This window comes from Haliotis cracherodii, unplaced genomic scaffold, assembly GCF_022045235.1.
Source record: "Haliotis cracherodii isolate W230 unplaced genomic scaffold, xgHalCrac1.p SCAF_11, whole genome shotgun sequence".
NCBI classification, from domain to species: Eukaryota; Metazoa; Mollusca; class Gastropoda; order Lepetellida; family Haliotidae; genus Haliotis; species Haliotis cracherodii.
Window position 1 is genome coordinate 31,993,811 of NW_027266266.1, and position 24,130 is coordinate 32,017,940.

Here is a 24,130-nt window from a genome sequence, read left to right on the forward strand (position 1 = left end):
AACATTTGGTGTGTGGATGCATTCTTACATGGTCGACCCTCATGAAAAATATTGGCGCAATTGCATCAAAAATCATGACTTGAGTTCGAACCTTATATACATCAGTGATTCGAATTTTTTCACATGCATGACTTTTACGCCATGAGAGCTATTCTCCAAAGTATTAGTTTCAGAACTAAAACATTTGGTGTGTGGATGCATTCTTACATGGTCGACCCTCATGTAAAATATTGGCGCAATTCCATGAAATTTCATGACTTGAGTTCGAACTATAAATACATCAGCGTTTCGATTTTTTTTCACATGCATGACTTTTACGCCATGAGAGCTATTCTCCAAAGTATTAGTTTCAGAACGAAAACATTTGGTGTGTGGATGCATTCTTACATGGTCGACCCTCATGTAAAATATTGGCGCAATTGCATCAAATTTCTTGACTTGAGTTCGAACTATGATTACATCAGCGTTTCGAATTTTTTTCACATGCATGACTTTTACGCCATGATTGCTATTCTCCAAAGTATTAGTTTCAGAACGAAAACATTTGGTGTGTGGATGCATTCTTACATGGTCGACCCTCATGAAAAATATTGACGCAATTGCATCAAAAATCATGACTTGAGTTCGAACCTTATATACATCAGTGATTCGAATTTTTTCACATGCATGACTTTTACGCCATGATTGCTATTCTCCAAAGTATTAGTTTCAGAACGAAAACATTTGGTGTGTGGATGCATTCTTACATGGTCGACCCTCATGTAAAATATTGGCGCAATTGCATCAAAAATCATGACTTGAGTTCGAACCTTATATACATCAGTGATTCGAATTTTTTCACATGCATGACTTTTACGCCATGATTGCTATTCTCCAAAGTATTAGTTTCAGAACGAAAACATTTGGTGTGTGGATGCATTCTTACATGGTCGACCCTCATGAAAAATATTGGCGCAATTGCATCAAAAATCATGACTTGAATTCGAACCTTATATACATCAGTGATTCGAATTTTTTCACATGCATGACTTTTACGCCATGAGAGCTATTCTCCAAAGTATTAGTTTCAGAACTAAAACATTTGGTGTGTGGATGCATTCTTACATGGTCGACCCTCATGTAAAATATTGGCGCAATTCCATCAAATTTCTTGACTTGAGTTCGAACTATGATTACATCAGCGTTTCGAATTTTTTTCACATGCATGACTTTTACGCCATGATTGCTATTCTCCAAAGTATTAGTTTCAGAACGAAAACATTTGGTGTGTGGATGCATTCTTACATGGTCGACCCTCATGAAAAATATTGGCGCAATTGCATCAAAAATCATGACTTGAGTTCGAACCTTATATACATCAGTGATTCGAATTTTTTCACATGCATGACTTTTACGCCATGATTGCTATTCTCCAAAGTATTAGTTTCAGAACGAAAACATTTGGTGTGTGGATGCATTCTTACATGGTCCACCCTCATGTAAAATATTGGCGCAATTGCATCAAAAATCATGACTTGAGTTCGAACCTTATATACATCAGTGATTCGAATTTTTTCACATGCATGACTTTTACGCCATGATTGCTATTCTCCAAAGTATTAGTTTCAGAACGAAAACATTTGGTGTGTGGATGCATTCTTACATGGTCGACCCTCATGAAAAATATTGGCGCAATTGCATCAAAAATCATGACTTGAGTTCGAACCTTATATACATCAGTGATTCGAATTTTTTCACATGCATGACTTTTACGCCATGAGAGCTATTCTCCAAAGTATTAGTTTCAGAACTAAAACATTTGGTGTGTGGATGCATTCTTACATGGTCGACCCTCATGTAAAATATTGGCGCAATTCCATGAAATTTCATGACTTGAGTTCGAACTATAAATACATCAGCGTTTCGATTTTTTTTCACATGCATGACTTTTACGCCATGAGAGCTATTCTCCAAAGTATTAGTTTCAGAACGAAAACATTTGGTGTGTGGATGCATTCTTACATGGTCGACCCTCATGTAAAATATTGGCGCAATTGCATCAAATTTCTTGACTTGAGTTCGAACTATGATTACATCAGCGTTTCGAATTTTTTTCACATGCATGACTTTTACGCCATGATTGCTATTCTCCAAAGTATTAGTTTCAGAACGAAAACATTTGGTGTGTGGATGCATTCTTACATGGTCGACCCTCATGAAAAATATTGACGCAATTGCATCAAAAATCATGACTTGAGTTCGAACCTTATATACATCAGTGATTCGAATTTTTTCACATGCATGACTTTTACGCCATGATTGCTATTCTCCAAAGTATTAGTTTCAGAACGAAAACATTTGGTGTGTGGATGCATTCTTACATGGTCGACCCTCATGTAAAATATTGGCGCAATTGCATCAAAAATCATGACTTGAGTTCGAACCTTATATACATCAGTGATTCGAATTTTTTCACATGCATGACTTTTACGCCATGATTGCTATTCTCCAAAGTATTAGTTTCAGAACGAAAACATTTGGTGTGTGGATGCATTCTTACATGGTCGACCCTCATGAAAAATATTGGCGCAATTGCATCAAAAATCATGACTTGAATTCGAACCTTATATACATCAGTGATTCGAATTTTTTCACATGCATGACTTTTACGCCATGAGAGCTATTCTCCAAAGTATTAGTTTCAGAACTAAAACATTTGGTGTGTGGATGCATTCTTACATGGTCGACCCTCATGTAAAATATTGGCGCAATTCCATCAAATTTCTTGACTTGAGTTCGAACTATGATTACATCAGCGTTTCGAATTTTTTTCACATGCATGACTTTTACGCCATGATTGCTATTCTCCAAAGTATTAGTTTCAGAACGAAAACATTTGGTGTGTGGATGCATTCTTACATGGTCGACCCTCATGAAAAATATTGGCGCAATTGCATCAAAAATCATGACTTGAGTTCGAACCTTATATACATCAGTGATTCGAATTTTTTCACATGCATGACTTTTACGCCATGATTGCTATTCTCCAAAGTATTAGTTTCAGAACGAAAACATTTGGTGTGTGGATGCATTCTTACATGGTCCACCCTCATGTAAAATATTGGCGCAATTGCATCAAAAATCATGACTTGAGTTCGAACCTTATATACATCAGTGATTCGAATTTTTTCACATGCATGACTTTTACGCCATGATTGCTATTCTCCAAAGTATTAGTTTCAGAACTAAAACATTTGGTGTGTGGATGTATTCTTACATGGTCGACCCTCATGTAAAATATTGGCGCAATTGCATCAAAAATCATGACTTGAGTTCGAACCTTATATACATCAGTGATTCGAATTTTTTCACATGCATGACTTTTACGCCATGAGAGCTATTCTCCAAAGTATTAGTTTCAGAACGAAAACATTTGGTGTGTGGATGCATTCTTACATGGTCGACCCTCATGGAAAATATTGGCGCAATTGCATCAAATTTCTTTACTTGAGTTCGAACTATGATTACATCAGCGTTTCGAATTTTTTTCACATGCATGACTTTTACGCCATGATTGCTATTCTCCAAAGTATTAGTTTCAGAACGAAAACATTTGGTGTGTGGATGCATTCTTACATGGTCCACCCTCATGTAAAATATTGGCGCAATTGCATCAAAAATCATGACTTGAGTTCGAACCTTATATACATCAGTGATTCGAATTTTTTCACATGCATGACTTTTACGCCATGAGAGCTATTCTCCAAAGTATTAGTTTCAGAACGAAAACATTTGGTGTGTGGATGCATTCTTACATGGTCGACCCTCATGAAAAATATTGGCGCAATTGCATCAAAAATCATGACTTGAGTTCGAACCTTATATACATCAGTGATTCGAATTTTTTCACATGCATGACTTTTACGCCATGAGAGCTATTCTCCAAAGTATTAGTTTCAGAACTAAAACATTTAGTGTGTGGATGCATTCTTACATGGTCCACCCTCATGTAAAATATTGGCGCAATTCCATAAAATTTCTTGACTTGAGTTCGAACTATAAATGCATCAGCGATTCGAATTTTTTTCACATGCATGACTTTTACGCCATGAGAGCTATTCTCCAAAGTATTAGTTTCAGAACGAAAACATTTGGTGTGTGGATGCATTCTTACATGGTCCACCCTCATGTAAAATATTGGCGCAATTGCATAAAAATTCTTGACTTGAGTTCGAACTATGATTACATCAGCGTTTCGAATTTTTTTCACATGCATGACTTTTACGCCATGATTGCTATTCTCCAAAGTATTAGTTTCAGAACGAAAACATTTGGTGTGTGGATGCATTCTTACATGGTCGACCCTCATGAAAAATAGTGGCGCAATTGCATCAAAAATCATGACTTGAGTTCGAACCTTATATACATCAGTGATTCGAATTTTTTCACATGCATGACTTTTACGCCATGATTGCTATTCTCCAAAGTATTAGTTTCAGAATGAAAACATTTGGTGTGTGGATGCATTCTTACATGGTCGACCCTCATGAAAAATATTGGCGCAATTGCATCAAAAATCATGACTTGAGTTCGAACCTTATATACATCAGTGATTCGAATTTTTTCATATGCATGACTTTTACGCCATGAGAGCTATTCTCCAAAGTATTAGTTTCAGAACGAAAACATTTGGTGTGTGGATGCATTCTTACATGGTCCACCCTCATGTAAAATATTGGCGCAATTGCATCAAAAATCATGACTTGAGCTCGAACCTTATATACATCAGTGATTCGAATTTTTTCACATGCATGACTTTTACGCCATGATTGCTATTCTCCAAAGTATTAGTTTCAGAACGAAAACATTTGGTGTGTGGATGCATTCTTACATGGTCGACCCTCATGTAAAATATTGGCGCAATTGCATCAAAAATCATGACTTGAGTTCGAACCTTATATACATCAGTGATTCGAATTTTTTCACATGCATGACTTTTACGCCATGATTGCTATTCTCCAAAGTATTAGTTTCAGAACGAAAACATTTGGTGTGTGGATGCATTCTTACATGGTCGACCCTCATGAAAAATATTGGCGCAATTGCATCAAAAATCATGACTTGAGTTCGAACCTTATATACATCAGTGATTCGAATTTTTTCACATGCATGACTTTTACGCCATGAGAGCTATTCTCCAAAGTATTAGTTTCAGAACTAAAACATTTGGTGTGTGGATGCATTCTTACATGGTCGACCCTCATGTAAAATATTGGCGCAATTCCATGAAATTTCATGACTTGAGTTCGAACTATAAATACATCAGCGTTTCGATTTTTTTTCACATGCATGACTTTTACGCCATGAGAGCTATTCTCCAAAGTATTAGTTTCAGAACGAAAACATTTGGTGTGTGGATGCATTCTTACATGGTCGACCCTCATGTAAAATATTGGCGCAATTGCATCAAATTTCTTGACTTGAGTTCGAAGTATGATTACATCAGTGTTTCGAATTTTTTTCACATGCATGACTTTTACGCCATGATTGCTATTCTCCAAAGTATTAGTTTCAGAACGAAAACATTTGGTGTGTGGATGCATTCTTACATGGTCGACCCTCATGAAAAATATTGGCGCAATTGCATCAAAAATCATGACTTGAGTTCGAACCTTATATACATCAGTGATTCGAATTTTTTCACATGCATGACTTTTACGCCATGATTGCTATTCTCCAAAGTATTAGTTTCAGAACGAAAACATTTGGTGTGTGGATGCATTCTTACATGGTCGACCCTCATGAAAAATATTGGCGCAATTGCATCAAAAATCATGACTTGAGTTCGAACCTTATATACATCAGTGATTCGAATTTTTTCACATGCATGACTTTTACGCCATGAGAGCTATTCTCCAAAGTATTAGTTTCAGAACTAAAACATTTGGTGTGTGGATGCATTCTTACATGGTCGACCCTCATGTAAAATATTGGCGCAATTCCATCAAATTTCTTGACTTGAGTTCGAACTATGATTACATCAGCGTTTCGAATTTTTTTCACATGCATGACTTTTACGCCATGATTGCTATTCTCCAAAGTATTAGTTTCAGAACGAAAACATTTGGTGTGTGGATGCATTCTTACATGGTCGACCCTCATGAAAAATATTGGCGCAATTGCATCAAAAATCATGACTTGAGTTCGAACCTTATATACATCAGTGATTCGAATTTTTTCACATGCATGACTTTTACGCCATGATTGCTATTCTCCAAAGTATTAGTTTCAGAACTAAAACATTTGGTGTGTGGATGCATTCTTACATGGTCCACCCTCATGTAAAATATTGGCGCAATTGCATCAAAAATCATGACTTGAGTTCGAACCTTATATACATCAGTGATTCGAATTTTTTCACATGCATGACTTTTACGCCATGATTGCTATTCTCCAAAGTATTAGTTTCAGAACTAAAACATTTGGTGTGTGGATGTATTCTTACATGGTCGACCCTCATGTAAAATATTGGCGCAATTGCATCAAAAATCATGACTTGAGTTCGAACCTTATATACATCAGTGATTCGAATTTTTTCACATGCATGACTTTTACGCGATGAGAGCTATTCTCCAAAGTATTAGTTTCAGAACGAAAACATTTGGTGTGTGGATGCATTCTTACATGGTCGACCCTCATGGAAAATATTGGCGCAATTGCATCAAATTTCTTTACTTGAGTTCGAACTATGATTACATCAGCGTTTCGAATTTTTTTCACATGCATGACTTTTACGCCATGATTGCTATTCTCCAAAGTATTAGTTTCAGAACGAAAACATTTGGTGTGTGGATGCATTCTTACATGGTCCACCCTCATGTAAAATATTGGCGCAATTGCATCAAAAATCATGACTTGAGTTCGAACCTTATATACATCAGTGATTCGAATTTTTTCACATGCATGACTTTTACGCCATGAGAGCTATTCTCCAAAGTATTAGTTTCAGAACGAAAACATTTGGTGTGTGGATGCATTCTTACATGGTCGACCCTCATGAAAAATATTGGCGCAATTGCATCAAAAATCATGACTTGAGTTCGAACCTTATATACATCAGTGATTCGAATTTTTTCACATGCATGACTTTTACGCCATGAGAGCTATTCTCCAAAGTATTAGTTTCAGAACTAAAACATTTAGTGTGTGGATGCATTCTTACATGGTCCACCCTCATGTAAAATATTGGCGCAATTCCATAAAATTTCTTGACTTGAGTTCGAACTATAAATGCATCAGCGATTCGAATTTTTTTCACATGCATGACTTTTACGCCATGAGAGCTATTCTCCAAAGTATTAGTTTCAGAACGAAAACATTTGGTGTGTGGATGCATTCTTACATGGTCCACCCTCATGTAAAATATTGGCGCAATTGCATAAAAATTCTTGACTTGAGTTCGAACTATGATTACATCAGCGTTTCGAATTTTTTTCACATGCATGACTTTTACGCCATGATTGCTATTCTCCAAAGTATTAGTTTCAGAACGAAAACATTTGGTGTGTGGATGCATTCTTACATGGTCGACCCTCATGAAAAATATTGGCGCAATTGCATCAAAAATCATGACTTGAGTTCGAACCTTATATACATCAGTGATTCGAATTTTTTCACATGCATGACTTTTACGCCATGATTGCTATTCTCCAAAGTATTAGTTTCAGAATGAAAACATTTGGTGTGTGGATGCATTCTTACATGGTCGACCCTCATGAAAAATATTGGCGCAATTGCATCAAAAATCATGACTTGAGTTCGAACCTTATATACATCAGTGATTCGAATTTTTTCATATGCATGACTTTTACGCCATGAGAGCTATTCTCCAAAGTATTAGTTTCAGAACGAAAACATTTGGTGTGTGGATGCATTCTTACATGGTCCACCCTCATGTAAAATATTGGCGCAATTGCATCAAAAATCATGACTTGAGTTCGAACCTTATATACATCAGTGATTCGAATTTTTTCACATGCATGACTTTTACGCCATGATTGCTATTCTCCAAAGTATTAGTTTCAGAACTAAAACATTTGGTGTGTGGATGCATTCTTACATGGTCGACCCTCATGTAAAATATTGGCGCAATTGCATCAAAAATCATGACTTGAGTTCGAACCTTATATACATCAGTGATTCGAATTTTTTCACATGCATGACTTTTACGCCATGATTGCTATTCTCCAAAGTATTAGTTTCAGAACGAAAACATTTGGTGTGTGGATGCATTCTTACATGGTCGACCCTCATGAAAAATATTGGCGCAATTGCATCAAAAATCATGACTTGAGTTCGAACCTTATATACATCAGTGATTCGAATTTTTTCACATGCATGACTTTTACGCCATGAGAGCTATTCTCCAAAGTATTAGTTTCAGAACGAAAACATTTGGTGTGTGGATGCATTCTTACATGGTCGACCCTCATGAAAAATATTGGCGCAATTGCATCAAAAATCATGACTTGAGTTCGAACCTTATATACATCAGTGATTCGAATTTTTTCACATGCATGACTTTTACGCCATGATTGCTATTCTCCAAAGTATTAGTTTCAGAATGAAAACATTTGGTGTGTGGATGCATTCTTACATGGTCGACCCTCATGAAAAATATTGGCGCAATTGCATCAAAAATCATGACTTGAGTTCGAACCTTATATACATCAGTGATTCGAATTTTTTCATATGCATGACTTTTACGCCATGAGAGCTATTCTCCAAAGTATTAGTTTCAGAACGAAAACATTTGGTGTGTGGATGCATTCTTACATGGTCCACCCTCATGTAAAATATTGGCGCAATTGCATCAAAAATCATGACTTGAGCTCGAACCTTATATACATCAGTGATTCGAATTTTTTCACATGCATGACTTTTACGCCATGATTGCTATTCTCCAAAGTATTAGTTTCAGAACTAAAACATTTGGTGTGTGGATGCATTCTTACATGGTCGACCCTCATGTAAAATATTGGCGCAATTGCATCAAAAATCATGACTTGAGCTCGAACCTTATATACATCAGTGATTCGAATTTTTTCACATGCATGACTTTTACGCCATGATTGCTATTCTCCAAAGTATTAGTTTCAGAACGAAAACATTTGGTGTGTGGATGCATTCTTACATGGTCGACCCTCATGAAAAATATTGGCGCAATTGCATCAAAAATCATGACTTGAGTTCGAACCTTATATACATCAGTGATTCGAATTTTTTCACATGCATGACTTTTACGCCATGAGAGCTATTCTCCAAAGTATTAGTTTCAGAACTAAAACATTTGGTGTGTGGATGCATTCTTACATGGTGGACCCTCATGTAAAATATTGGCGCAATTCCATGAAATTTCATGACTTGAGTTCGAACTATAAATACATCAGCGTTTCGATTTTTTTTCACATGCATGACTTTTACGCCATGAGAGCTATTCTCCAAAGTATTAGTTTCAGAACGAAAACATTTGGTGTGTGGATGCATTCTTACATGGTCGACCCTCATGTAAAATATTGGCGCAATTGCATCAAATTTCTTGACTTGAGTTCGAACTATGATTACATCAGCGTTTCGAATTTTTTTCACATGCATGACTTTTACGCCATGATTGCTATTCTCCAAAGTATTAGTTTCAGAACGAAAACATTTGGTGTGTGGATGCATTCTTACATGGTCGACCCTCATGAAAAATATTGGCGCAATTGCATCAAAAATCATGACTTGAGTTCGAACCTTATATACATCAGTGATTCGAATTTTTTCATATGCATGACTTTTACGCCATGAGAGCTATTCTCCAAAGTATTAGTTTCAGAACGAAAACATTTGGTGTGTGGATGCATTCTTACATGGTCCACCCTCATGTAAAATATTGGCGCAATTGCATCAAAAATCATGACTTGAGTTCGAACCTTATATACATCAGTGATTCGAATTTTTTCACATGCATGACTTTTACGCCATGATTGCTATTCTCCAAAGTATTAGTTTCAGAACGAAAACATTTGGTGTGTGGATGCATTCTTACATGGTCGACCCTCATGTAAAATATTGGCGCAATTGCATCAAAAATCATGACTTGAGTTCGAACCTTATATACATCAGTGATTCGAATTTTTTCACATGCATGACTTTTACGCCATGATTGCTATTCTCCAAAGTATTAGTTTCAGAACGAAAACATTTGGTGTGTGGATGCATTCTTACATGGTCGACCCTCATGAAAAATATTGGCGCAATTGCATCAAAAATCATGACTTGAGTTCGAACCTTATATACATCAGTGATTCGAATTTTTTCACATGCATGACTTTTACGCCATGAGAGCTATTCTCCAAAGTATTAGTTTCAGAACGAAAACATTTGGTGTGTGGATGCATTCTTACATGGTCGACCCTCATGAAAAATATTGGCGCAATTGCATCAAAAATCATGACTTGAGTTCGAACCTTATATACATCAGTGATTCGAATTTTTTCACATGCATGACTTTTACGCCATGATTGCTATTCTCCAAAGTATTATTTTCAGAATGAAAACATTTGGTGTGTGGATGCATTCTTACATGGTCGACCCTCATGAAAAATATTGGCGCAATTGCATCAAAAATCATGACTTGAGTTCGAACCTTATATACATCAGTGATTCGAATTTTTTCATATGCATGACTTTTACGCCATGAGAGCTATTCTCCAAAGTATTAGTTTCAGAACGAAAACATTTGGTGTGTGGATGCATTCTTACATGGTCCACCCTCATGTAAAATATTGGCGCAATTGCATCAAAAATCATGACTTGAGCTCGAACCTTATATACATCAGTGATTCGAATTTTTTCACATGCATGACTTTTACGCCATGATTGCTATTCTCCAAAGTATTAGTTTCAGAACTAAAACATTTGGTGTGTGGATGCATTCTTACATGGTCGACCCTCATGTAAAATATTGGCGCAATTGCATCAAAAATCATGACTTGAGTTCGAACCTTATATACATCAGTGATTCGAATTTTTTCACATGCATGACTTTTACGCCATGATTGCTATTCTCCAAAGTATTAGTTTCAGAACGAAAACATTTGGTGTGTGGATGCATTCTTACATGGTCGACCCTCATGTAAAATATTGGCGCAATTGCATCAAAAATCATGACTTGAGTTCGAACCTTATATACATCAGTGATTCGAATTTTTTCACATGCATGACTTTTACGCCATGATTGCTATTCTCCAAAGTATTAGTTTCAGAACGAAAACATTTGGTGTGTGGATGCATTCTTACATGGTCGACCCTCATGAAAAATATTGGCGCAATTGCATCAAAAATCATGACTTGAGTTCGAACCTTATATACATCAGTGATTCGAATTTTTTCACATGCATGACTTTTACGCCATGAGAGCTATTCTCCAAAGTATTAGTTTCAGAACGAAAACATTTGGTGTGTGGATGCATTCTTACATGGTCGACCCTCATGAAAAATATTGGCGCAATTGCATCAAAAATCATGACTTGAGTTCGAACCTTATATACATCAGTGATTCGAATTTTTTCACATGCATGACTTTTACGCCATGATTGCTATTCTCCAAAGTATTATTTTCAGAATGAAAACATTTGGTGTGTGGATGCATTCTTACATGGTCGACCCTCATGAAAAATATTGGCGCAATTGCATCAAAAATCATGACTTGAGTTCGAACCTTATATACATCAGTGATTCGAATTTTTTCATATGCATGACTTTTACGCCATGAGAGCTATTCTCCAAAGTATTAGTTTCAGAACGAAAACATTTGGTGTGTGGATGCATTCTTACATGGTCCACCCTCATGTAAAATATTGGCGCAATTGCATCAAAAATCATGACTTGAGTTCGAACCTTATATACATCAGTGATTCGAATTTTTTCACATGCATGACTTTTACGCCATGATTGCTATTCTCCAAAGTATTAGTTTCAGAACTAAAACATTTGGTGTGTGGATGCATTCTTACATGGTCGACCCTCATGTAAAATATTGGCGCAATTGCATCAAAAATCATGACTTGAGTTCGAACCTTATATACATCAGTGATTCGAATTTTTTCACATGCATGACTTTTACGCCATGATTGCTATTCTCCAAAGTATTAGTTTCAGAACGAAAACATTTGGTGTGTGGATGCATTCTTACATGGTCGACCCTCATGAAAAATATTGGCGCAATTGCATCAAAAATCATGACTTGAGTTCGAACCTTATATACATCAGTGATTCGAATTTTTTCACATGCATGACTTTTACGCCATGAGAGCTATTCTCCAAAGTATTAGTTTCAGAACTAAAACATTTGGTGTGTGGATGCATTCTTACATGGTCGACCCTCATGTAAAATATTGGCGCAATTCCATGAAATTTCATGACTTGAGTTCGAACTATAAATACATCAGCGTTTCGATTTTTTTTCACATGCATGACTTTTACGCCATGAGAGCTATTCTCCAAAGTATTAGTTTAAGAACGAAAACATTTGGTGTGTGGATGCATTCTTACATGGTCGACCCTCATGTAAAATATTGGCGCAATTGCATCAAAAATCATGACTTGAGTTCGAACCTTATATACATCAGTGATTCGAATTTTTTCACATGCATGACTTTTACGCCATGATTGCTATTCTCCAAAGTATTAGTTTCAGAACGAAAACATTTGGTGTGTGGATGCATTCTTACATGGTCGACCCTCATGAAAAATATTGGCGCAATTGCATCAAAAATCATGACTTGAGTTCGAACCTTATATACATCAGTGATTCGAATTTTTTCACATGCATGACTTTTACGCCATGAGAGCTATTCTCCAAAGTATTAGTTTCAGAACTAAAACATTTGGTGTGTGGATGCATTCTTACATGGTCGACCCTCATGTAAAATATTGGCGCAATTCCATCAAATTTCTTGACTTGAGTTCGAACTATGATTACATCAGCGTTTCGAATTTTTTTCACATGCATGACTTTTACGCCATGATTGCTATTCTCCAAAGTATTAGTTTCAGAACGAAAACATTTGGTGTGTGGATGCATTCTTACATGGTCGACCCTCATGAAAAATATTGGCGCAATTGCATCAAAAATCATGACTTGAGTTCGAACCTTATATACATCAGTGATTCGAATTTTTTCACATGCATGACTTTTACGCCATGATTGCTATTCTCCAAAGTATTAGTTTCAGAACTAAAACATTTGGTGTGTGGATGCATTCTTACATGGTCGACCCTCATGTAAAATATTGGCGCAATTGCATCAAAAATCATGACTTGAGTTCGAACCTTATATACATCAGTGATTCGAATTTTTTCACATGCATGACTTTTACGCGATGAGAGCTATTCTCCAAAGTATTAGTTTCAGAACGAAAACATTTGGTGTGTGGATGCATTCTTACATGGTCGACCCTCATGGAAAATATTGGCGCAATTGCATCAAATTTCTTTACTTGAGTTCGAACTATGATTACATCAGCGTTTCGAATTTTTTTCACATGCATGACTTTTACGCCATGATTGCTATTCTCCAAAGTATTAGTTTCAGAACGAAAACATTTGGTGTGTGGATGCATTCTTACATGGTCCACCCTCATGTAAAATATTGGCGCAATTGCATCAAAAATCATGACTTGAGTTCGAACCTTATATACATCAGTGATTCGAATTTTTTCACATGCATGACTTTTACGCCATGAGAGCTATTCTCCAAAGTATTAGTTTCAGAACGAAAACATTTGGTGTGTGGATGCATTCTTACATGGTCGACCCTCATGAAAAATATTGGCGCAATTGCATCAAAAATCATGACTTGAGTTCGAACCTTATATACATCAGTGATTCGAATTTTTTCACATGCATGACTTTTACGCCATGAGAGCTATTCTCCAAAGTATTAGTTTCAGAACTAAAACATTTAGTGTGTGGATGCATTCTTACATGGTCCACCCTCATGTAAAATATTGGCGCAATTCCATCAAATTTCTTGACTTGAGTTCGAACTATGATTACATCAGCGTTTCGAATTTTTTTCACATGCATGACTTTTACGCCATGATTGCTATTCTCCAAAGTATTAGTTTCAGAACGAAAACATTTGGTGTGTGGATGCATTCTTACATGGTCGACCCTCATGAAAAATATTGGCGCAATTGCATCAAAAATCATGACTTGAGTTCGAACCTTATATACATCAGTGATTCGAATTTTTTCACATGCATGACTTTTACGCCATGATTGCTATTCTCCAAAGTATTAGTTTCAGAACTAAAACATTTGGTGTGTGGATGCATTCTTACATGGTCGACCCTCATGTAAAATATTGGCGCAATTGCATCAAAAATCATGACTTGAGTTCGAACCTTATATACATCAGTGATTCGAATTTTTTCACATGCATGACTTTTACGCGATGAGAGCTATTCTCCAAAGTATTAGTTTCAGAACGAAAACATTTGGTGTGTGGATGCATTCTTACATGGTCGACCCTCATGGAAAATATTGGCGCAATTGCATCAAATTTCTTTACTTGAGTTCGAACTATGATTACATCAGCGTTTCGAATTTTTTTCACATGCATGACTTTTACGCCATGATTGCTATTCTCCAAAGTATTAGTTTCAGAACGAAAACATTTGGTGTGTGGATGCATTCTTACATGGTCCACCCTCATGTAAAATATTGGCGCAATTGCATCAAAAATCATGACTTGAGTTCGAACCTTATATACATCAGTGATTCGAATTTTTTCACATGCATGACTTTTACGCCATGAGAGCTATTCTCCAAAGTATTAGTTTCAGAACGAAAACATTTGGTGTGTGGATGCATTCTTACATGGTCGACCCTCATGAAAAATATTGGCGCAATTGCATCAAAAATCATGACTTGAGTTCGAACCTTATATACATCAGTGATTCGAATTTTTTCACATGCATGACTTTTACGCCATGAGAGCTATTCTCCAAAGTATTAGTTTCAGAACTAAAACATTTAGTGTGTGGATGCATTCTTACATGGTCCACCCTCATGTAAAATATTGGCGCAATTCCATAAAATTTCTTGACTTGAGTTCGAACTATAAATGCATCAGCGATTCGAATTTTTTTCACATGCATGACTTTTACGCCATGAGAGCTATTCTCCAAAGTATTAGTTTCAGAACGAAAACATTTGGTGTGTGGATGCATTCTTACATGGTCCACCCTCATGTAAAATATTGGCGCAATTGCATAAAAATTCTTGACTTGAGTTCGAACTATGATTACATCAGCGTTTCGAATTTTTTTCACATGCATGACTTTTACGCCATGATTGCTATTCTCCAAAGTATTAGTTTCAGAACGAAAACATTTGGTGTGTGGATGCATTCTTACATGGTCGACCCTCATGAAAAATATTGGCGCAATTGCATCAAAAATCATGACTTGAGTTCGAACCTTATATACATCAGTGATTCGAATTTTTTCACATGCATGACTTTTACGCCATGATTGCTATTCTCCAAAGTATTAGTTTCAGAATGAAAACATTTGGTGTGTGGATGCATTCTTACATGGTCGACCCTCATGAAAAATATTGGCGCAATTGCATCAAAAATCATGACTTGAGTTCGAACCTTATATACATCAGTGATTCGAATTTTTTCATATGCATGACTTTTACGCCATGAGAGCTATTCTCCAAAGTATTAGTTTCAGAACGAAAACATTTGGTGTGTGGATGCATTCTTACATGGTCCACCCTCATGTAAAATATTGGCGCAATTGCATCAAAAATCATGACTTGAGTTCGAACCTTATATACATCAGTGATTCGAATTTTTTCACATGCATGACTTTTACGCCATGATTGCTATTCTCCAAAGTATTAGTTTCAGAACTAAAACATTTGGTGTGTGGATGCATTCTTACATGGTCGACCCTCATGTAAAATATTGGCGCAATTGCATCAAAAATCATGACTTGAGTTCGAACCTTATATACATCAGTGATTCGAATTTTTTCACATGCATGACTCTTACGCCATGATTGCTATTCTCCAAAGTATTAGTTTCAGAACGAAAACATTTGGTGTGTGGATGCATTCTTACATGGTCGACCCTCATGAAAAATATTGGCGCAATTGCATCAAAAATCATGACTTGAGTTCGAACCTTATATACATCAGTGATTCGAATTTTTTCACATGCATGACTTTTACGCCATGAGAGCTATTCTCCAAAGTATTAGTTTCAGAACTAAAACATTTGGTGTGTGGATGCATTCTTACATGGTCGACCCTCATGTAAAATATTGGCGCAATTCCATGAAATTTCATGACTTGAGTTCGAACTATAAATACATCAGCGTTTCGATTTTTTTTCACATGCATGACTTTTACGCCATGAGAGCTATTCTCCAAAGTATTAGTTTCAGAACTAAAACATTTGGTGTGTGGATGCATTCTTACATGGTCGACCCTCATGTAAAATATTGGCGCAATTGCATCAAATTTCTTGACTTGAGTTCGAACTATGATTACATCAGCGTTTCGAATTTTTTTCACATGCATGACTTTTACGCCATGATTGCTATTCTCCAAAGTATTAGTTTCAGAACGAAAACATTTGGTGTGTGGATGCATTCTTACATGGTCGACCCTCATGAAAAATATTGGCGCAATTGCATCAAAAATCATGACTTGAGTTCGAACCTTATATACATCAGTGATTCGAATTTTTTCACATGCATGACTTTTACGCCATGATTGCTATTCTCCAAAGTATTAGTTTCAGAACGAAAACATTTGGTGTGTGGATGCATTCTTACATGGTCGACCCTCATGTAAAATATTGGCGCAATTGCATCAAAAATCATGACTTGAGTTCGAACCTTATATACATCAGTGATTCGAATTTTTTCACATGCATGACTTTTACGCCATGATTGCTATTCTCCAAAGTATTAGTTTCAGAACTAAAACATTTGGTGTGTGGATGCATTCTTACATGGTCGACCCTCATGTAAAATATTGGCGCAATTGCATCAAAAATCATGACTTGAGTTCGAACCTTATATACATCAGTGATTCGATTTTTTTCACATGCATGACTTTTACGCCATGATTGCTATTCTCCAAAGTATTAGTTTCAGAACGAAAACATTTGGTGTGTGGATGCATTCTTACATGGTCGACCCTCATGAAAAATATTGGCGCAATTGCATCAAAAATCATGACTTGAGTTCGAACGATATATACATCAGTGATTCGAATTTTTTCACATGCATGACTTTTACGCCATGAGAGCTATTCTCCAAAGTATTAGTTTCAGAACTAAAACATTTGGTGTGTGGATGCATTCTTACATGGTCGACCCTCATGTAAAATATTGGCGCAATTCCATCAAATTTCTTGACTTGAGTTCGAACTATGATTACATCAGCGTTTCGAATTTTTTTCACATGCATGACTTTTACGCCATGATTGCTATTCTCCAAAGTATTAGTTTCAGAACGAAAACATTTGGTGTGTGGATGCATTCTTACATGGTCGACCCTCATGAAAAATATTGGCGCAATTGCATCAAAAATCATGACTTGAGTTCGAACCTTATATACATCAGTGATTCGAATTTTTTCACATGCATGACTTTTACGCCATGATTGCTATTCTCCAAAGTATTAGTTTCAGAACTAAAACATTTGGTGTGTGGATGCATTCTTACATGGTCCACCCTCATGTAAAATATTGGCGCAATTGCATCAAAAATCATGACTTGAGTTCGAACCTTATATACATCAGTGATTCGAATTTTTTCACATGCATGACTTTTACGCCATGATTGCTATTCTCCAAAGTATTAGTTTCAGAACTAAAACATTTGGTGTGTGGATGTATTCTTACATGGTGGACCCTCATGTAAAATATTGGCGCAATTGCATCAAAAATCATGACTTGAGTTCGAACCTTATATACATCAGTGATTCGAATTTTTTCACATGCATGACTTTTACGCGATGAGAGCTATTCTCCAAAGTATTAGTTTCAGAACGAAAACATTTGGTGTGTGGATGCATTCTTACATGGTCCACCCTCATGTAAAATATTGGCGCAATTGCATCAAAAATCATGACTTGAGTTCGAACCTTATATACATCAGTGATTCGAATTTTTTCACATGCATGACTTTTACGCCATGAGAGCTATTCTCCAAAGTATTAGTTTCAGAACGAAAACATTTGGTGTGTGGATGCATTCTTACATGGTCGACCCTCATGAAAAATATTGGCGCAATTGCATCAAAAATCATGACTTGAGTTCGAACCTTATATACATCAGTGATTCGAATTTTTTCACATGCATGACTTTTACGCCATGAGAGCTATTCTCCAAAGTATTAGTTTCAGAACGAAAACATTTGGTGTGTGGATGCATTCTTACATGGTCCACCCTCATGTAAAATATTGGCGCAATTCCATAAAATTTCTTGACTTGAGTTCGAACTATAAATACATCAGCGATTCGAATTTTTTTCACATGCATGACTTTTACGCCATGAGAGCTATTCTCCAAAGTATTAGTTTCAGAACGAAAACATTTGGTGTGTGGATGCATTCTTACATGGTCCACCCTCATGTAAAATATTGGCGCAATTGCATCAAAAATCATGACTTGAGTTCGAACCTTATATACATCAGTGATTCGAATTTTTTCACATGCATGACTTTTACGCCATGATTGCTATTCTCCAAAGTATTAGTTTCAGAACTAAAACATTTGGTGTGTGGATGTATTCTTACATGGTCGACCCTCATGTAAAATATTGGCGCAATTGCATCAAAAATCATGACTTGAGTTCGAACCTTATATACATCAGTGATTCGAATTTTTTCACATGCATGACTTTTACGCGATGAGAGCTATTCTCCAAAGTATTAGTTTCAGAACGAAAACATTTGGTGTGTGGATGCATTCTTACATGGTCCACCCTCATGTAAAATATTGGCGCAATTGCATCAAAAATCATGACTTGAGTTCGAACCTTATATACATCAGTGATTCGAATTTTTTCACATGCATGACTTTTACGCCATGAGAGCTATTCTCCAAAGTATTAGTTTCAGAACGAAAACATTTGGTGTGTGGATGCATTCTTACATGGTCGACCCTCATGAAAAATATTGGCGCAATTGCATCAAAATTCATGACTTGAGTTCGAACCTTATATACATCAGTGATTCGAATTTTTTCACATGCATGACTTTTACGCCATGAGAGCTATTCTCCAAAGTATTAGTTTCAGAACGAAAACATTTGGTGTGTGGATGCATTCTTACATGGTCCACCCTCATGTAAAATATTGGCGCAATTCCATAAAATTTCTTGACTTGAGTTCGAACTATAAATACATCAGCGATTCGAATTTTTTTCACATGCATGACTTTTACGCCATGAGAGCTATTCTCCAAAGTATTAGTTTCAGAACGAAAACATTTGGTGTGTGGATGCATTCTTACATGGTCGACCCTCATGGAAAATATTGGCGCAATTGCATAAAAATTCTTGACTTGAGTTCGAACTATGATTACATCAGCGTTTCGAATTTTTTTCACATGCATGACTTTTACGCCATGATTGCTATTCTCCAAAGTATTAGTTTCAGAACGAAAACATTTGGTGTGTATATGCATTCTTACATGGTCGACCCTCATGAAAAATATTGGCGCAATTGCATCAAAAATCATGACTTGAGTTCGAACCTTATATACATCAGTGATTCGAATTTTTTCACATGCATGACTTTTACGCCATGAGAGCTATTCTCCAAAGTATTAGTTTCAGAACTAAAACATTTGGTGTGTGGATGCATTCTTACATGGTCGACCCTCATGTAAAATATTGGCGCAATTCCATGAAATTTCATGACTTGAGTTCGAACTATAAATACATCAGCGTTTCGATTTTTTTTCACATGCATGACTTTTACGCCATGAGAGCTATTCTCCAAAGTATTAGTTTCAGAACTAAAACATTTGGTGTGTGGATGCATTCTTACATGGTCGACCCTCATGGAAAATATTGGCGCAATTGCATCAAATTTCTTGACTTGAGTTCGAACTATGATTACATCAGCGTTTCGAATTTTTTTCACATGCATGACTTTTACGCCATGATTGCTATTCTCCAAAGTATTAGTTTCAGAACGAAAACTTTTGGTGTGTGGATGCATTCTTACATGGTCGACCCTCATGAAAAATATTGGCGCAATTGCATCAAAAATCATGACTTGAGTTCGAACCTTATATACATCAGTGATTCGAATTTTTTCACATGCATGACTTTTACGCCATGATTGCTATTCTCCAAAGTATTAGTTTCAGAACGAAAACATTTGGTGTGTGGATGCATTCTTACATGGTCGACCCTCATGTAAAATATTGGCGCAATTGCATCAAAAATCATGACTTGAGTTCGAACCTTATATACATCAGTGATTCGAATTTTTTCACATGCATGACTTTTACGCCATGATTGCTATTCTCCAAAGTATTAGTTTCAGAACTAAAACATTTGGTGTGTGGATGTATTCTTACATGGTCGACCCTCATGTAAAATATTGGCGCAATTGCATCAAAAATCATGACTTGAGTTCGAACCTTATATACATCAGTGATTCGAATTTTTTCACATGCATGACTTTTACGCGATGAGAGCTATTCTCCAAAGTATTAGTTTCAGAACGAAAACATTTGGTGTGTGGATGCATTCTTACATGGTCCACCCTCATGTAAAATATTGGCGCAATTGCATCAAAAATCATGACTTGAGTTCGAACCTTATATACATCAGTGATTCGAATTTTTTCACATGCATGACTTTTACGCCATGAGAGCTATTCTCCAAAGTATTAGTTTCAGAACGAAAACATTTGGTGTGTGGATGCATTCTTACATGGTCGACCCTCATGAAAAATATTGGCGCAATTGCATCAAAATTCATGACTTGAGTTCGAACCTTATATACATCAGTGATTCGAATTTTTTCACATGCATGACTTTTACGCCATGATTGCTATTCTCCAAAGTATTAGTTTCAGAACGAAAACATTTGGTGTGTGGATGCATTCTTACATGGTCGACCCTCATGAAAAATATTGGCGCAATTGCATCAAAAATCATGACTTGAGTTCGAACCTTATATACATCAGTGATTCGAATTTTTTCACATGCATGACTTTTACGCCATGATTGCTATTCTCCAAAGTATTAGTTTCAGAACGAAAACATTTGGTGTGTGGATGCATTCTTACATGGTCCACCCTCATGTAAAATATTGGCGCAATTGCATCAAAAATCATGACTTGAGTTCGAACCTTATATACATCAGTGATTCGAATTTTTTCACATGCATGACTTTTACGCCATGATTGCTATTCTCCAAAGTATTAGTTTCAGAACTAAAACATTTGGTGTGTGGATGCATTCTTACATGGTCGACCCTCATGTAAAATATTGGCGCAATTGCATCAAAAATCATGACTTGAGTTCGAACCTTATATACATCAGTGATTCGAATTTTTTCACATGCATGACTTTTACGCCATGATTGCTATTCTCCAAAGTATTAGTTTCAGAACGAAAACATTTGGTGTGTGGATGCATTCTTACATGGTCGACCCTCATGAAAAATATTGGCGCAATTGCATCAAAAATCATGACTTGAGTTCGAACGTTATATACATCAGTGATTCGAATTTTTTCACATGCATGACTTTTACGCCATGAGAGCTATTCTCCAAAGTATTAGTTTCAGAACTAAAACATTTGGTGTGTGGATGCATTCTTACATGGTCGACCCTCATGTAAAATATTGGCGCAATTCCATCAAATTTCTTGACTGGAGTTCGAACTATGATTACATCAGCGTTTCGAATTTTTTTCACATGCATGACTTTTACGCCATGATTGCTATTCTCCAAAGTATTAGTTTCAGAACGAACACATTTGGTGTGTGGATGCATTCTTACATGGTCGACCCTCATGAAAAATATTGGCGCAATTGCATCAAAAATCATGACTTGAGTTCGAACCTTATATACATCAGTGATTCGAATTTTTTCACATGCATGACTTTTACGCCATGATTGCTATTCTCCAAAGTATTAGTTTCAGAACTAAAACATTTGGTGTGTGGATGCATTCTTACATGGTCCACCCTCATGTAAAATATTGGCGCAATTGCATCAAAAATCATGACTTGAGTTCGAACCTTATATACATCAGTGATTCGAATTTTTTCACATGCATGACTTTTACGCCATGATTGCTATTCTCCAAAGTATTAGTTTCAGAACTAAAACATTTGGTGTGTGGATGTATTCTTACATGGTCGACCCTCATGTAAAATATTGGCGCAATTGCATCAAAAATCATGACTTGAGTTCGAACCTTATATACATCAGTGATTCGAATTTTTTCACATGCATGACTTTTACGCGATGAGAGCTATTCTCCAAAGTATTAGTTTCAGAACGAAAACATTTGGTGTGTGGATGCATTCTTACATGGTCCACCCTCATGTAAAATATTGGCGCAATTGCATCAAAAATCATGACTTGAGTTCGAACCTTATATACATCAGTGATTCGAATTTTTTCACATGCATGACTTTTACGCCATGAGAGCTATTCTCCAAAGTATTAGTTTCAGAACGAAAACATTTGGTGTGTGGATGCATTCTTACATGGTCGACCCTCATGAAAAATATTGGCGCAATTGCATCAAAAATCATGACTTGAGTTCGAACCTTATATACATCAGTGATTCGAATTTTTTCACATGCATGACTTTTACGCCATGATTGCTATTCTCCAAAGTATTAGTTTCAGAACGAAAACATTTGGTGTGTGGATGCATTCTTACATGGTCCACCCTCATGTAAAATATTGGCGCAATTGCATCAAAAATCATGACTTGAGTTCGAACCTTATATACATCAGTGATTCCTATTTTTTTTTACATGCATGACTTTTACGCCATGAGAGCTATTCTCCAAAGTATTAGTTTCAGAACGAAAACATTTGGTGTGTGGATGCATTCTTACATGGTCGACCCTCATGTAAAATATTGGCGCAATTCCATAAAATTTCTTGACTAGAGTTCGAACTATCAATACATCAGCGTTTCGATTTTTTTTCACATGCATGACTTTTACGCCATGAGAGCTATTCTCCAAAGTATTAGTTTCAGAACTAAAACATTTGGTGTGTGGATGCATTCTTACATGGTCCACCCTCATGTAAAATATTGGCGCAATTGCATCAAAAATCATGACTTGAGTTCGAACCTTATATACATCAGTGATTCGAATTTTTTCACATGCATGACTTTTACGCCATGAGAGCTATTCTCCAAAGTATTAGTTTCAGAACGAAAACATTTGGTGTGTGGATGCATTCTTACATGGTCGACCCTCATGAAAAATATTGGCGCAATTGCATCAAAAATCATAACTTGAGTTCGAACCTTATATACATCAGTGATTCGAATTTTTTCACATGCATGACTTTTACGCCATGAGAGCTATTCTCCAAAGTATTAGTTTCAGAACTAAAACATTTGGTGTGTGGATGCATTCTTACATGGTCCACCCTCATGTAAAATATTGGCGCAATTCCATAAAATTTCTTGACTAGAGTTCGAACTATCAATACATCAGCGTTTCGATTTTTTTTCACATGCATGACTTTTACGCCATGAGAGCTATTCTCCAAAGTATTAGTTTCAGAACGAAAACATTTGGTGTGTGGATGCATTCTTACATGGTCCACCCTCATGTAAAATATTGGCGCAATTGCATCAAAAATCATGACTTGAGTTCGAACCTTATATACATCAGTGATTCGAATTTTTTCACATGCATGACTTTTACGCCATGAGAGCTATTCTCCAAAGTATTAGTTTCAGAACGAAAACATTTGGTGTGTGGATGCATTCTTACATGGTCGACCCTCATGAAAAATATTGGCGCAATTGCATCAAAAATCATGACTTGAGTTCGAACCTTATATACATCAGTG